Source organism: Sapajus apella, unplaced genomic scaffold (assembly GCF_009761245.1).
Source record: "Sapajus apella isolate SASKATOON/1434 unplaced genomic scaffold, GSC_monkey_1.0 scaffold6, whole genome shotgun sequence".
Classification (NCBI taxonomy): Eukaryota; Metazoa; Chordata; class Mammalia; order Primates; family Cebidae; genus Sapajus; species Sapajus apella.
The window spans coordinates 27,996,226-28,007,428 of record NW_022436946.1 but is presented as its reverse complement, the minus strand read 5'-3'; positions in this window follow the sequence as shown (position 1 = coordinate 28,007,428).

Below are 11,203 nucleotides of genomic sequence, written 5' to 3'. Positions count from 1 at the left end.
CAGTGCAGCCACACCTCAATAATTTTTAAATTTTCTGTAGAAATGAGGTCTCACTTATTGCCTAGGCTGGTCTTGATATCCTGATCTGAAAGAACCCTCCTGCCTTTGCCTTCCTAAGTTCTGGGATTATAGGAGTGAGCCACAGTGCACAGACTTATCCCAATACTTTTGAGGTTCAAGCTCAGTTTTGACCTCTATTACAATCCATATTTTCTTAAAAGTGAAAACTTCTTTCACGGCAATCTTTTTCATTCTATCTGTTTTATTTTTTCCTCTTCTAACTGAGGAGATTGGAGATTAAAGACCAGATATGCAGAAGTCCCAGCCATATTCAGCTCACCTAAAAAATATACATATTTTTCAAATATTTGTAGATTTCTTGATGCCTAGAACCCCAAAAAGACAATCATGAATCCCAGTTGAGAGGCAGCTTTTGAATGCCAGGCATTTTCTTTATTCAGTCTCCATCCACTTAAGTGTGTGGCTCTGGCTCTGCCTTTGTCCCAGCCAGTAGCTGAATGCAGCCTCTCAGGCTCACAGCACTGCCCTATAATCCCCTGAAAGAACTGGTGTTCTTTCTGTTCCCTCCCTTGCAATGTGGCACTTCCAGCTTAAGCAACTCTCAGCCCAACTGAACTCTTTTATAATTCCATCAGGCAAGCTCTTTTGATGCTTATTTCAAAATAAAATAGATGTTTTCTTCTTTATATCTTATGCAATGTTGTTTAGAAGGAACACAGAGAGCCTTTTCTGTTCCCTGAGTAATCACAGTAGTTGCTTTTCTTCCTAGAATTGTAGATAATTAAGAACACAATTTTTTTTTTTTTTTTTGTAATGTACAGCTAGGTACACCATGAAAATCTTAGCTTTGTGGTACTTTTTCATGAGAAAAAAAGTATCCTTTTGACTTTGATAGCCTCAGGGGTGAAATAAGTTATAACATGACAGCTTACAAAAAAAGGCTATACAGTTGTGAAAATTCAATAGGAAACAATAGACTCTATTGAAGAGTTCTAATGTCTTGTGGCTTTTCCTTCTACAATGACAGTTATTAAATTTTTTTAATTTCTTTTTTTATAGCCTTTCAATAGAAAACTGTCCATTTGCAAGGCAGGTAAATAGCTTTAAATATTTATCAACCAGTGTTGTGAAAGAGATCTTTTATAATTACATCTACTGAAGTTAATTAGGCATATTATATATCATGGCTTGTTTGGCATAATACTGGCTTTGTTCTTAATTGAAGTGTTATTTGGTGAGTCTGTTTAATGAAGGGTTATGTGTTTTCTTTTGTAATTCTGAAAATCACAAAAAAATTTAGCCCCGATGAATAAATGAAGTTAAGAAGCATTTGAAAAAAGAACAGAAGTTTCCTAATTTTTGTTAGTTTATTAAGCTAGTGCTTGAATTGGAAAGTATCAAAAAATCTGCTTTTGTTTTTGAAGGCAAAATCAGATGAAATTGCACTTGGCTTAGGTTTTGATGGGATAATCATTTGGCTTTTAGTAATGCATCCTACAGATGCAAGAGCATGCACAGATTAGGAACCAGCATGACTTGGTTCAAAGTTAAGGGCACAAATGTGGTTATAATACAGTCATCTCCACCCTACCTCCACCAATCAATCACTTATGCTTCTGTACCTCTTTTTAGAAAACAAACAAAACAAAATGATATCTTTCTTTAAGACCCAACTTCACTTTCCCTGCTTGGCAAAAAAAAAAAAAAAAAAAAGAAGAAGAAGAAGAAGAAAACCCAAGAACCCTAGGAAATGTAAGACTTGTCCTGATTCCAACACTAAGCAGAAATGGAACTATCTGCCCGATTAGACTCCTTCTGCCATTGTTCCCTGGCACACAATGTTGATGCTGAGGCCTGAGCCTGGAGATTGATGGACGGTGGGTGTGTACCATCGTTGAGGAATTCCTGCTGTTTTATATACATGCCATGCCATACAGGTGTCCTATATTATGTGTCAAGGTGACCGCTCTTTTTGGTTCATATCACCATGCTCAGCTATTGTTGCTGAAAGCGCATAAAATGGGAGGAAAGAGTATTTCAGAGATGTAAAATAGCATGTGTTACACCTTGAGACAAAAGAGATATGGTTATGTCTAGACAGAGAAATACACTGGACAACATCACTTTCTAACAGCAGTTAACTTTGGACTATAGGATCATAGATGATTTTGTTTCAACTTTCTTAGTGTTCTACAAGAAAACCACATTACCTTATTATTAAAAAATGTTTAAGTACCCAAAAGAGTCAAAAATCAGTGACACAGGAAAAAACAAAACCTAGAAGTGATATTATTTTTATCTCTCTCTTCTTCTTTTTTTTTTAGAGAGGTTCTCACTGTCACCCAGGCTAGAGTGCAGTGGCCTGATCATAGCTCACTGCAGCCTTGAACTCCCTCACTCAAATGATCCTTCCACCTCAGCCTCCTGAGTTGCTGGGACTACAGGAACATACCACCATGCCTAGCTAATTTTTAATTTTTTATTATCATTATTATTATTATTTTATTATTGCAGAGATTGAGTCTCCCTATGTTGTTCAGGCTGGTCTTGAACTCCTGGGATCAAGTGGTCCTCCCATGTCGCCCTTCCAAAGTGCTGGGATTACAGGTGTGAGCCACTGTGCCCAGCTAGTACTATTTTCAAAAGTGTTACGGAGCAGTACTCAAGCTGTATGAGAAGAAGAAAATGAAAAAATGAATTGATCAGATTTAAGGAAAACACTGATGCAGGAATCCAGGTCTAAAATGAAGTCTTGATCTGGGTACTGGCAGATTCTGTGGAGAAGGTTATAGAGAAACAAGAAAGAATGTAGGACTGAATTCAGGATGGAAGGGTTTCTCACCTGTCTTATCTGTCCCAAAGGTGCCACCCACAACAGAAGCCTTATAATTTTTTCTAATCCTTTACTTCCTTGTATTTCAAGATTTTGTTTTATGTCTTTGTTTTCCTGCATCTTGACTATGATATACCGAAGTATAAATTTTTTTATACTCCTTCTGGTTGGTGTTCTCTGAAGTTCTCGGATCTGTTGTTTTGTGCCTTCAAGGGGAGACAACCCTCTTGCTCTGCTCAGGTGCCACAGAGCAGAAAAAACATGCAGATTATCAACTCAAGTAACTAGAATCAGCCATTAGCCACACCCCTTTTCCCTCTTCCTATCTTCTTTTGGTTTCAATAGGTTTTATTACTATTAAGGCATAGTAAAACCAACAGACCAGGAGAAAACTGCTGTTGAAAAGGTCATTTATTATACCCTTAGATCTCAAGAGAAGAATTATAGGTCATGCCACAGAGGCCACACAGGGAAGTGCCAGGGTCAGTCCCAAAGCAGAGGGAGAGGGGAAAACTGGCGCCCACAAGCCTCCACCATGGTTTCTATGGGAAAAATGGGCAAGGCAGGGCAATTGGACTTAGAATTGGTGAACTTGAAAATCCCGGCAAGTTCTGGAGCATGGCAGTTGTCCTAGTTGTCTGACATCTAGACCTGGGCTGATTAGAGCAGGTGTATAGTGGCTTGGAGTGTGAGATAAGGGAGGTAGTAGACTGAATTTGTTCTTTCTTTCTTTCTTTTTTTTAAAGACTCATTCTGTCGCCAGGCTGTAGTGCAGTGGTACGATCTTGGCTCACTGCAACCACCGCCTCCTGGGGTCCAGTGATTCTCCTGCGTCAGCCTTTCAAGTAGCTGGGACTACAGGCACCCGCCACCATGCCTGGCTAATTTTTGTATTTTTGTATTTTTTGGGTTTCACTGTGTTGGTCAGGATGGTCTCGATCACCTGACCTCGTGATCCGCCTGCCTCAGCCTCCCAAAGTGCTGGGATTACAGGCGTGAGCCACCACGCCTAGCCGGTTCATTTGTATTTTAACAGTGTGCCCCTGGGGAGGAGAAACCCCATTGAGAAGAGGGGGGTCAAAGGTGCCTGGAGGCTAAGGCAAGATGACTCAGGCATATTATCAAGTTGTCCAGAATATGATGTGTCTGGTATATGCATGTAATATAAATAAATCATCTAACTTAGAGAAGCTGGCAACGTGGCTAATATGCCCTTCTCCCTCTCATCCTCTTTCTCCCTCCCTCTGGCTTTCATGCTCCTGTGAAGAGGCTTATGACAAAGGTCCAGTGTACTTTGATAATGCATGGTGGGTGGAGCGCAGTAGGAGAGTTGAAAATGGGTTGGGGCAGCAGGATGAATGTCCACTCTTGGGTGTCTCACAGCATCCCCAGTTATCTGAAGAACTTCACTTTATTGGAGAAGTCTTTGGAAGGATTTTGTATGTAAAATCATAGCTAAGAAAGATGTGTCATTAAACTAGCGTTAGCTTTGTTATCAAAAATTACCCTAATGATGATGAATAATTTTGAAATTATTAAAATACCTTAATGCATAATTTTTACTCCAAATTTGAATATTTATTAAGCTATGTGTGTGTGTATATATATATTTATTAAGCTATGTGTGTGTGTATATATATATATATATATACACACACACATATTGTTTAGAAAATATGTGTTTAGAAAATACAAAGTATATATTTTACAATCTTGATTTATATACTGAAAGTATAAACCCTATATTGTATGTTTTATATTAAAAATATATTTATATATGAGATATTACAAATATTATAAGATTTAAGTGACAATGCATTTATTACACATGGTACTGACCATTCTTACCAAACTCCAACTTTCTAAATCACGAATCACCTTTAAAATCTATTTAAAGTACCACAACCTTGGGGAACTTGGGAGTAAGCTTGCTCCTGGTCATGTATTGCAGCACTGATTATACTTGCTAATCTATTTCAGGTCATGGCCAGACCTGGCCACTGGGCTGCCACAGTATTCTCCAAATAAAGGTGTTTTTCCTGAATATTCCTGATAACAATACTCCTAAACCTGAGTTTTTATCTTTAGTGTCATTTTCTCTCTCTTCCCCAACTCCCCACATCCTCACATTCTGTATGCTCAATTGCTAGAATTCTATCTTGACCTATGTTTTGAGTTTTTGCAATGGTATCTTGCCTTGCTGATTAGACCTACTGAAGAGTTTCTGCCAGTACAGAAGCCCAGTCTTTGTACAGCATAGATTTCCTAGATGGTGTTGACAAGCCTGTCTCTAATGCCAAGTATCTCCTTCTACTATTATTGATGTGTCCTGCCCCCCACCAACCTGCAATTCACTAACAGATGAGTCTATTTCTAAATCCTGGACATTGTCTTAAATTAAATCTTAACCTTGAGTAACTAGCCATGCCTGGATGATGAGTTATAAATTAATGTACTAAGCATTCCAGCTATTTTTACTCTCTTCTCACACACTTTGTATCAAGCACATTGACTTGTTTTGCAGCCAACTAGATTCAGGGAATCACTTCTCCTGTTACATTTGGAGGAGCCATACTTCATCTTGTCTACAACATCCTTCCACTTGAGCTTTGAATTCTCCCTGCTCCCTGCTTCTGAGATCTCTCACATGTGATTATTTGATAAATTTCTACCTCCCATGGTAGGCCATAATTCATAGGAGATCAGTGATCTTGTTCTATTTTTTATTCCTATTGCACCCCTAATGCCTGGCAGAGTGCCTGGCACATAGTAAGTGCTCAATAAATATCTGTTGAATAAATGAATGAAAATGCTAAGGCCCTTGAAGTATGGGACTGTGTAATGTAAACTCCATCTTAGAATCTACTGTTATGTTACTCAGACTCAAAATATATGTAAATGATGAATGAAGACACTCTTGAAAAAATATATAATTTAATGCTATGTTAGAATTCATAAGCTTCAGAAGACTAATCTTCAATTTCAGAGAAAAATATTCTTCATAGAAATTTAGACCTAAATAAAAGAGGATAAAAGTTCAGACTGGCTCTCATGATATGGTACATTTCTAAGCTCATTTTGATGGTCAATATCCACATTCATTTTTTGAAATCTGTTTAGATAATTTTCTCCTTTTCGCATTGGCAACAAAACTGAATCGGTTTGATCAAAAGACTCAATGCAGTTTCTAACCATTGCACAAGCCAACAAAAGGCTCATTCTGGGTTCATTTTTGGGTTAGTCCACATCTCTATCATTTATTGTGGAATGTAACTGGTATTTCCTGCTTTTACAAAGAAACTCAAACCCCAGTTGAAATATCAAGAGCTCAAAAGGATGGGGCTCAAAAGGTCTCCATTCGTAAAACAAGGAATCCTCCCTCCACAAAAATCCCAAATAAGACCTGAGGGCCTAACAACAGCAGTCCCAATTCTGTTTGCTTTGTAGCAGTGCTGTCCAGTAGAAACTTAATGCCAGCCTTAAATATAAGCCACATATGTAATTTAAAATTTTCTAGTATCCACATTAAAAAAAAAGGTAAGAGAAACTTTGAAAATAATTTTAGTAATATATTATTAAAATGTAATGCTGTTCATTTAATTCAAAAATATTTCAGCATTCTAAACATACAAAAAAGCAACAGAATGTTAGAAATCATGTTTAAGTACAGAAAACTTTCATTGATGCAGTGGCTCTTTGCTTTGTTGACAATGAAAAGTTCTACAGTTTGTTTAAAAACAAATGGTTTTAAAACTACGACACTTAACTGAAAAAAAATTATATATATATATATATATATATATATATATATATATATATATAAAAACGAAAAGTAAACACTTCCCAAGCCAACTGACCACCTTTTGTTCACAGCTAGGAATGGTAGCAGAATGCTATGTCACTAGATACAGAAGCAAGAAAACCTGAAGCTAAATGGATACCCACTGCAGTTAACAGGCCCAGCCTCATAGTGCATACCATCAGCTATGACCCCTTTCAAAGGCATCTTCTATCGCAGCCTCAACATCAAGCAAAGAGCATCAAGAGTTTGTCTTGGTTATTTTGTTCTTTTTACGAACTAGAGATATATACAGTTGATAACTCAGGATTTCTAGCCAGTAACCATGTAGTTAACACTATCTTACAAAAAAAAGAAAAATGCCAGAAGCACCTTTAAATGCCTTACCACACTAACAGCAAAGTGCACAGAGTAAGGAGGGCATGAGGGTACCTTTTCATTTTAAAAATATTTAGAAATATGTACAACTTTGATACAGTTTCAGGGTGCTCTGGACATGCACGACTACTTCATGTACACCTTTGATAGTTTCTAGAGCGCTATAAGAAGCAACAATATGATCATAATCAAATTTTGTAATTAAACCTAATGAGGGCAACAGATACTTCTCAAATAAAAGATGCGTCAGTGACAGCTCTCCCCACTTTAAGATAGAGGTCCCCAACCCTTGGGCCATGGATAGATACCAGTCAATGGCCTGTTAGAAACCAGGCCGCAGAGCAGGAGGTGAGCAGCAAGTGAGCAAAGCTTCCTCTGTATTGACAACCGCTCCCCATGGTTCAAATTACCATCTGAGCTCCACCTCCTGTCAGATTGGCAGCAACATTAGATTCTCATAGGAGCACAAATCCTATTGTCAACTGTGCATGTGAGGGATATAGGTTGTCAGCTCCTTATGAGAATCTAACTAACGCCTGATGATGTCACTGTCTCTTATCACCCTCAGAGGGACCGTCTAGTTGGAGGAAAACAAGCTCCAGGTTCCCACTGATTCTACATTATGGTGAGTTGTATAATCATTTCATTATATATTACAATGTAATAATAATAGAAATAAAGTGCACAATAAATGTAATGTGCGCAAATCACCCCAAAAACCCATCCCTCCACCATCCATGGAGAAATTGTCCTCCACAAAACTGGCCCCTGGTGCCAAAAAGTTTGGGGACTACTGCTCTAAGGTATTCACAAGGAGACAGATAAACAGTTTTTAAATTTGTACTTCTCCTCTTCCTCCTCCTTTTTTTCTTCCTCCTCGTCTTCTTTGTTGTCCTCTTCCACCTTTTTCCACACAACTTTAGTGGAACTCTTTGGGCCATCACACTTTCCTTTAGACTTATAGTCAGCAACATCCTTCTCATACTTTAGCTGTGCCACTTTACTGATGTAAGGCTGCTTTTCACTGTCACTTCAATTATTCCACATCTCACCCAGCTTTCCTGATACTTCATAGAGATGCCAGGGTTTGTGGATTTGATCTTGTGGCAGAATTTTCCACAGAACAGAAGAATCCGGATGGAGGCCTTTTGGGGGCATTAGGGTTATTCTGGCCTCCCTTAGCTAGTTCATAGTCTTCGATTCCCAATCATAGAGTACTTCATCTACTTTTGCCATTTCATCAGATTTAGACTTCTCTTTCCCAAACATTGTCATTTACCTCTTGGAGCAATTCTTGGAAAATTCTGTAAAATTGATAGGGAACTCTATATTTTTCTTTTTATGTTCTTCTCTGCACATCTGCACAAAGAGGGCATAGGCAGACATCTTGCCTTTTGGTTTCTTGGGCTCAACTTTAGCCATCCTAACTGTATTGTTCCAATATATTTTATTTAGCTTAAAATATCAAAAAATCACTTCAACATGTAATCAATATGAACATTATTGAGATACTTTATATTTGTTTCCTATACTAAGTCTTTGCAATCTGTTGTGTGCTTTACACTTCAATTCAAACTAGCCAAAATTTAACAGCTTAATTGCAAGGTATGGCTAATTGTTACATATTAGGCAGCATAGTTCTGGAATATGCTTTTGTGCTATTTTTTCCCACATAATTGGAAGAGATGTCCCCATTTATTTCTACTGCAACCATTGGCACCATAATGAGGAAAGGCCAGCTGTTGAAATCTCTGAAAAGTTTTAATAGATTCAGTAAGTAAGATCTATCCAAGTGCTTCAGTTCTCTCCAAGCCTCTGCTCATTGCAGCTGAAGTTGCTGGATTCGGCTCAGCTTTGATACAGTGTGACTGGGTTCATGCTGCTGCTTTTATTGCGGCCATCATTATACAACCTTGTCCAGGCTCACTGTGGCCAGAAACAGGAAGGACTCTCTTCCCTTTCATGTCAAGTACAGCCAAGTGTGCTCAAGCCGAAACTGACTTAATATCTCAGTGCCACACCTTTTGTAAGATTCACTCACATGTATTCTTTCTGTTTTTCTTACTCTGGATAACTCTAATGATCAAGAAGCATCCTTCTAGGTCAAGTACCTATAAATGCTAATACCTAGCATAATACACATATGTATTTTTAAAATCCTTTTTTTAGGCAGGGTCTCACTGTTGCCCAGGCTGGCATTCAGCGGTATGATTATAGCCACTGCAGCCTCAAATTCTTGGATTCTAGCAATCCTCCCTCCCACCTCAGTCTCCTGAGTAGCAGGGACCATAGGTGGGCACCACCATGTCCGACTAATTTTTAATTTTTTGTAGAGATTGGGTCTCCCTATGTTGCCCAGGCTGTTTTTAAACCCCCTGGACTCAAACAATCCTTCTCCCTTGAACTCCTAAACTGTTGGGAATATAGGCGTGAGCCTCCCCACAATGCCTGGCTGAATTATACATATATATATATATATATATATATAATTATTATATACATATGTACACATATATATATGTGTATATATATACACACATACAGATATATATACGCATATATACATATATATATATATATATATTTTTTTTTTTTTTTGAGTCAGAATCTCACTATGTCACCAGGCTGGAGTGCAGTGGCACAATCTTGGCTCATTGCAACCTCTTCTTCCCAGGTTCAAGCAATTCTCCTGCCTCAGCCTCCTGAGTAGCTGTGACTACTGATGTGTGACACCACACTCAGCTTATTGTTTTGGTTTTTTTTATTTTTAGTAGAGACGGTGTTTCACCATGTTGGCCAGGATGGTCGCGGTCTCTTGACTTCATGATTCACCAACCTTGGCCTCCCAAAGTGCTGGGATTACAGATGTGCACCACCAGGTCCAGCCCTGAATAATATTTTTTAAATAAGGTTTTAACAGACGCGAGAAATAAATTTGTGGAGAATTAATAAACCAAGCTTTAGTGTCATGAGAGTAGCATGTTTCCTTAAATTTTCATGTGTAATAAACCACAAAGATTATACTGTGGATTCTGATAATTTCCAGCTCATCTTTACTGGGAGTGATTGATAGTAGATCTAACCTAAGATGATTTTGTTGATTTTTCAAATTGTGTTGCTTGGACCTAATGCATCTGCAGAGCCTGCTGCTGGGAGCGCTGACAGGGGAAACAGGCAGGTGTGCATAAAGGGTGGCAGGCGGCAGAGTATCGGCTTCTCATTCTTCTCTTCCCCAAACCCTGTCATTGTTTTTCATTGTTTTTCTTTCAATGCTTCTGGGCAAAATCTGGTATGGATAAACGGTTTCTGTGCCCAATTTTTAAAAACCCACCTACCTAAGGGAATTGTCTCTGTTTTGATTCAGTCTGCATATTTTTTGTGCTCCCCATATTACATTTTTATCCTGCTGTCTGTGCTGAAATGTCCACTTTTCCCTTAGAGGCTGTACTACTAAGTACTGTCTTTGGTTGTGCAACTGTTCAAAGAAAAGCCTTTCAGTACCGCATCTCTTAAGCTCATTTTTATTTATTTATTTTTGTTTGGTTTCTGTTTAAGTAATCTTCTTACTGTGAGGGAAAAAACTGAATAGAAAAAAAGGACATAAAAATCATCCATAATTGTATCACACAGAGATAAAAATGTTAACATTTTGATATATTTCCTCCTGAATTATAGTTCATACATATTTTTAATTAAATTTGAATAATCTTTTATGTAGTTTTTATTAATGTGATCTTGTATCTATTTCATTAAACCATAATTATTATTAACTTTTAAAATTTTAATCCTATGTATGTCTCATAATTTAACCATTCCTCTGTTGGTGGAAATGTCAACTGTTTATAATTTTTTCTTTAGTAAAAATGATGCGTGGCCAGGCGCAGTGGCTCATGCCTGTAATCCCAGCACTTTGGGAGGCTGAGGCAGGTAGATCACGAGGTCAAGAGATTGAGACCATCCTGGCCTACATGGTGAAACCCCATCTCTACTAAAAATACAAAAAATTAGTTGGATGTGGTAGTGCGTGCCTGTAGTCCCAGCTACTCGGGAAGCTGAGGCAGGAGAATTGCTTGAACCTGGGAAGCAGAGTTTCCAGTGAGCCGAGGTCACGCCACTGCACTCCAGCCTCACTCCTGGAGCCAGAGCGAGACTCTGTCTCAAAAAAAAAAAAA